This window comes from Eleutherodactylus coqui, chromosome 1 (genome assembly GCF_035609145.1).
Source record: "Eleutherodactylus coqui strain aEleCoq1 chromosome 1, aEleCoq1.hap1, whole genome shotgun sequence".
Classification (NCBI taxonomy): Eukaryota; Metazoa; Chordata; class Amphibia; order Anura; family Eleutherodactylidae; genus Eleutherodactylus; species Eleutherodactylus coqui.
In genome coordinates this window covers 8,699,465-8,705,862 of record NC_089837.1, presented here as the reverse complement: position 1 = coordinate 8,705,862, position 6,398 = coordinate 8,699,465, and positions in this window count along the sequence as shown.

Below are 6,398 nucleotides of genomic sequence, written 5' to 3'. Positions count from 1 at the left end.
GGCAGTGCTGACAAAGGGCCTTCGCCACAAAGTGTGCCTTATTATTAGGCATCAATGCCTGTAAAAGGGAACCTTAACAGCTAAAGATTTATGTCTTTTTATTTAATGATAAGCCAAACCCTATGTGCCGTGGGCATGGAGCCTGTGATGGGGCTTCAGGTATAGGTGTGAGGTCTGCTAATGTGCAGGGAAATCAAGGACAAAGCCTAATAACCAAGCAAGTCTCATCAAAGATACAAGGGCTACACAGGGAAGTGACGAAACATTATAACTAGAGATGAGCGAGCATACTCGTCCGAGCTTGTTGCTTGTTCGAGTATTAGGGTGCTCGAGATGCTCGTTACTCGAGACGAGCACCACGCGGTACTCGTCTCGATTAAACGAGCACTGACCATTGAATTTAATGGAGCCGGCTCCATTGAAAGCAATGGGCTGCCAGCGAGCGCGGGATGAATTTTCGGGAAGGGCTTAAAAATATAAGCCCTTACCTGAAAATCATCCTAAAATGTGTAAAAAAAAAAAAAAAGTATACTCACCTTCCCGCTGCAGCAGGAGTTCAGCCGCGTCCGGCCAGCAGTTCCTCTGAACTGCACTGAGTAGTATTCAGCAGCCGGGGATTTAAAATCCCCGCCTGCTGAATGAGCTGCCTCTAATTGGTCACAGCCTCACCAATCAGAGGCAGCTCTCACTCACACCCATTCATGAATTCATGAATGGGTGTGAGTGAGAGCTGCCTCTGATTGGTGAGGCTCTGACCAATCAGAGGCAGCTTATTCAGCGGGCGGGGATTTTAAATCCCCGGCTGGTGATAGATCAGCAGTTCAGCACCACAGTGCAGGGGACAGCAGGAGAAGTCGCGGCTGTGCCCCGGCAGCTGAAGGGAGGTGAGTATCTATTTTTTTTTGTTTTTTAAATCACTTTTAATTCATTTCCAGGAAATGGCTTATATGTAAAGCCCTTCCCTGAAAAAGAATTCAGGTGTGCCAGCGGACCATTGTCTTCAATGGAGTCGCCGGCAGCAGCAGCGGCTCCATTGAAGAGAATGCCTGCATTTTTATTCTTTTTTACACTAAAATCTTTCTTTTTCAGGTAAGGGCTTATATTTTTAAGCCCTTCCCGAAAATTCATCCCGCGCTCGCCGGCAGCCCATTGCTTTCAGTGGAACCTGCTGTATTGCCGGCTTCATTGAATTCAATGGGCTAACATTGTTCTTCTCTGCCACAGCTGTTACAGCTGTGGCAGAGGAGAACGATCTTAATGCTGACAGTGTGGGGGGGGGGGGGTCTCACTCTTGCCACTATTGTGGCTTAATAGTGAGACCTCGTAGCCCAAAATGCAGCCCTGCATGTTGCTCCTCGACTGCCCTATCCATTTCTGTGTTTTTTACATGACTTTGGTGATTTGCTAAGATTTTCACAAATGAAAACCTTAGCGGAGCACCAGTCTTATACAAAAATGCTCGGGTCGCCCATTGACTTCAATGGGGTTCGTTTCTCGAAACGAAACTCTCGAGCATCACTGAAAGTTCGACTCGAGTAACGAGCACCCGAGCATTTTGGTGCTCGCTCATCTCTAATTATAACATACATGATGTGACCTACAGACAGATGATCACTTACCGCAAGTGACCAGGAGTCTTTCCTCAGCAGAGATACTGTCACGCATGTTGGTATCTCTGTCTGTACTGCCGGCACACACCACCTCCAGCAGTTCATCGGACATGCTGACCGACAAACGACAAAAGGCAATGAACTTGTCCGGGTAACGCCTCAGGTGCACGTACAGGGAGTAAAACAGCCCAATACGTTCCCGCTGCTCCACCATCGGATGCACCCAGTACCTTCTAGTCCGCCTCTTCCTCCTGACTGGCCTAGGACTATTGCTAGCACTAGGCTGGTCCCTAGCAAGGTAGCCAAATGCATCCACTGGCAGGCAAGCCAAAAGCCTACATACACGCAACATCAACCAGGTACAGTAATATCATCTCGCGACGGCATGTCTCCAAGTCCAGTGATGTCACGCACATCCAGGCCAAACCAGAATGAAGAACAGGCTTCATTACCACCAATTTATAACACCTTGTAGTGGGCTGGGCCAGGAAGAGATGCGCGAGGATTAATCTATGGACGCTCAATGATTCATGCGCATTTTAATGCACAATGCAAATTTATGTTGCAGATGAACGCTGCTAGGTGCATTTTTTTCACCGTGACGCACGCTTTTAAATGCATCAGTTATGTGCACAAAATTTCACGCATCAAAACGCCCGCCTGACCGAGCCCTTATACCTCATCACGTCTACTGCAGAAATAAGAACATGTTACATCTCTTTGGTACTCAACCAACTCAAGTGTAATACACAATTTCAATAAACTTATACATGTAAGTCATTACAGTCATCTTGTATATTATAACTGGGTGAACAGGCTATTAACAGGGAGGAAGGAGGAGAGGATGGAATGGGGGTGGGAGTTATGACATTCCCGCTTCCTAGTGTTAAGGTAGTTAAATACTGAGCTTCCCTGAAAATAAGACCTACCCTGATAATAAGCCCTACACTGATTTTCAGGAGGGGGCTTGAAATATAAGCCCTAGCTACACTAGGTGAAAAGAACGCAATACTAACCTCGCAGCCGGCATCTGTGTCCCCCATGATGGTCTTCCTGGGCCTTGCTGCAGGTTGCTGTGTAATCCTCCCCGCTGTTAGAGGATTTTCCTTCTGGTACACAGGTCTTTGAATACCCCTGCCCCCAGGAAGTGAGCGCTGTGCTTGGATCTAGCGAAAGGCAATCGCAACCAGTGCTCGATCATTCATAGCCATTTAGTAAATTACATCACTAAATGGCTGTGATTGGTTCATCGAGCACCAGCTGTGATTGGCTGGCGCTTGATCCAATCACAGCTGGAGGAATTCAAAGCCCTGTGTACCAGAGAGAGAATCCTCTGACAGCGGTGAGGATTACACAGCAGCCTGCTGCAGTGCCAGGGAGACCATCGAAAGACATCTAGTCCCTCTTAAACTCCTCTATGGATTTTGCCATCACCACATCCTCAGGCAGAGAGTTCCACAGTCTAACTGCTCTTACAGTAAAGAACTCTTTTCTGTGTGGGCGATGAAACCTGCTTCCCTCTAGATGTAGAGGATGCCCTCTTGTTACCGTGGCAGTCCTGGGTATAAACAGATCATGGCAGAGATCCTTGTATCGTCCCCTCATGTATTTATACATAGTTATTTGGTCGCCCCTTAGCCGTCTTTTTTCCGGGGTGGATAATCCCAGTTTTGGTGCCTCTCTGGGTATTCCAGTCTCTTCATTCCATGTATTAGTTTAGTTGCCCTTCTTTGAACTCCTATACCTCTTTTAATGCACCCCAAGACTCTACTAGCTTTTACAGCAGCTGTTTGGCATTGGTTACTGGGTGCGAGAGCTATGGGACTTGGAGATACCCCAGGGGATAGTTGAAGGGTGAGCCTCTGTAAGAAAAGCAATTACAAATGAAAGATGGCGAGAAACCTTCTTTATAATTATACATGGAGCAATCCATGGATTCAACATCCCTCCACATCCCAGAGGCCCAACAAGATTCATGCATGCCCTCAATCTTCCGAGTCTAATTCTAACTTTTTGCACGTTATCTGGTACTGCCCCAAAATCAAAACGTTTTGGGCGGATACTCGAGAACTTGTGGCGAGATTGGGGGGGCAGACAATACAGTTCTCACCACAAGTTTGTGCTTTTCACTCTCTTTGTCACCAGACAAGGAGTTCTTATATGACACACTATTCTGTTAATAGGTAAAAGATGCCTGTCGGCAAACTGGCTGCAGCCAAACCCCCGGCGGCGGCCGATGTCCGGCAACAGTGAAAATATATTTTAAGAATGGAAAGATTGGAGATTGAGAGATGTGCAGAATCTTAAAGGGGTTGTCCGGCCACACAGGGTAAAATTTTTTATAATGCTGCTGCTTTCCCTTCAGTAAGGATAGTAACAGACAGCATACAGGGGCCACACCGGCAGGTAGATCAGCTGGAATGTCAGTTTCTTACCTTAGAATCTGATCTTCACTGTAGCTTTCAAAGATGGCGCCTCTGTGCTACCTTCCCACAATGCTCTGCGCTCTCCCTCTTCTGTGTGCGCGCTCCCGATGGTAGTAAGAGACATGAAAAGGCAGGATTTCCCTCAGCTCACGTCCTAGCCCCGTCCACGACACGCCCACCTCTATTGAACTGATCTACAGTCTCTCCCCGCCCAGGCCCCGCCCCCTGCTGCATACTATAATCAGAGGGGTTGTGGCCAGGGGAGACTGTTATACTCTCATGGTTCACGATAAAATCCTACCATGAGTGTAAACAGCAGCACAGTGTATAGTGAATGGAGAGCGGCTGGGGAGAGCCGAGAGAGAACTCTCCTGCAGCCCCCCACTGCAAAGCTACCTACTGCCCCCCCCCCCACCCTGCTAAAGTAAAGTAAAACAAAACATTTCCCCACACACACATGCCCTCATAGTGCCCCTCCCACAGCGACCCCTCTCACAATGACCCCCCCCCCGACTTCTGTCAGCCGGGTCCCTGCACACACACACACACATCACTGCACCCCCCCCTTGCACACATCCATCCATCCATCCATCTCTCCCTCTCCACCCCCCCTCCTTCCCCCGGGACTTCTGACAGCCGGGTCTCCAGACACCACTAGCACACACACACATAACTGCACCCCCCCCCTGCACACATCCATCCATCCATCTCTCCCTCTGCAACCCCCCCCCCCCCCCCCCGCGAGGGCCCGCCCCTCCACTCATTCTTACCTTGGAGATGAAGAGCCAGCAGCCACGCCTCCCCTGCAGGCAGAACTGAGCTTCCCAGCGGCTGAAGTTCTTCTGCACATGCGCAGAGCTGTGCTGGAGAAGCTTGTCCCCGTCGTCCCGACAAGAAGAGGACAAGAGGCTTGTTGGAACCCATGGCAACCGAGGAGCAACACAGGGGGGGGCAGTCCAAAAGGTAAGTGAATAACTTCTGTTTGCCTAATTTACAATGCACAATGTATATTACAAAGTGCATTGTATTGGGCAAACAGAAGTAATGAGACCTAATGTTTATGGCCGGACAACCCCTTTAAGCCACAAAGTTCTTTTAAAAATGGCAGATTTTTATAGAGAGGTTCCTGGCCCCAAGCAAGATCATTGAATGTATGAGGCCATTCAGCAACACAACCTGGTATTATACCCAAGATGATGCCAACCGATCGGGGACATAAAAAATGTTTTTCTCTCTGGGAGACATCGAAGCCCTGAAACTCAATTAATGCGCCCCTAATTTAACTGAGGATGAGACTATGAAGACACAAGTTTATACATTAGTAGTTTCCCACCTTTGCTCAGAGGTTAATAAGATTTGTCGGCTTTTTTTTATTTTTTTATTATTTTTTTTTTTGTTAATTCATTTTTTATTGAAAATTTTTTATGTATAAACAAATGTAATTATACTTAGAACTTAGAAGATCCTCTGCCTTTAACATTATACATTGAGGTTTTTTAACTGTTGGTGGATCTCAATCACTCCCCCAGATCTTCATATTATGCTTTAAGGCTTTATTATTTGGCTATAGGGGCCTGACCGAGATCCCCACTGACTGCGATATTGTCGACATTATAAACAGTAAAAGAGTAAAGCGGGAAGGTGGGGACAGCGAAGGGTGAAGCAAGTACAACGATTGTGGTAAAGGTGTTCTCCCTTGTTACGTTGCCGCACCCCTCCATCTTAAGTGCCTCCACCGCTGCAACTCCTCTCAGCGTCACTTCCCCTCTACGTTTGGGGTGTACACATTATTTCTCTATATAGGTGATCTGCGAGGGGAGGGTCTCGAGCCAACCGGGGGAATTGACAAGAGCCCCGGCCCCCACAATAGTCATCTTGGGTATATCCAGAGCGAAGCAGCAGGCGGGGAGGCCATAACAATGCAGTTTGTCATCAGATCAGCAGAGTTCTCGTCACATTCGTTCTCACATCCTTTCTTAGCGTGTGATTGTCTCCTCTCGTCGCGTTTACCAGGGGTTGAGGGTGGCTTATGATACAATACAATATATTATATTATATTATACGGGGGCCTTATGAATTGTAGAGTCCTTTTGCTGTGTATTTAGGTATCTGGAGTTGTACTCCGGTTGTGGTCTATCCAAGGGGACCAGATTTCAAGAAACTGGGTGTATGTTAAATTTGTCCAGCTAAGGATTTCTTCAAATTGATGAATTTGGTTCAATTTCTCTTTCCATGTCTTTATAGATGGGGGATCTGTGCTTCCCCAATGGAGGGGGATTAAAGCTTTTGCTGCCGCTATCATGAAAGATATTAATTTATCTTTTAAGGGGTTGAATGTCTTATTTGGTCTGCTTAGTATAAC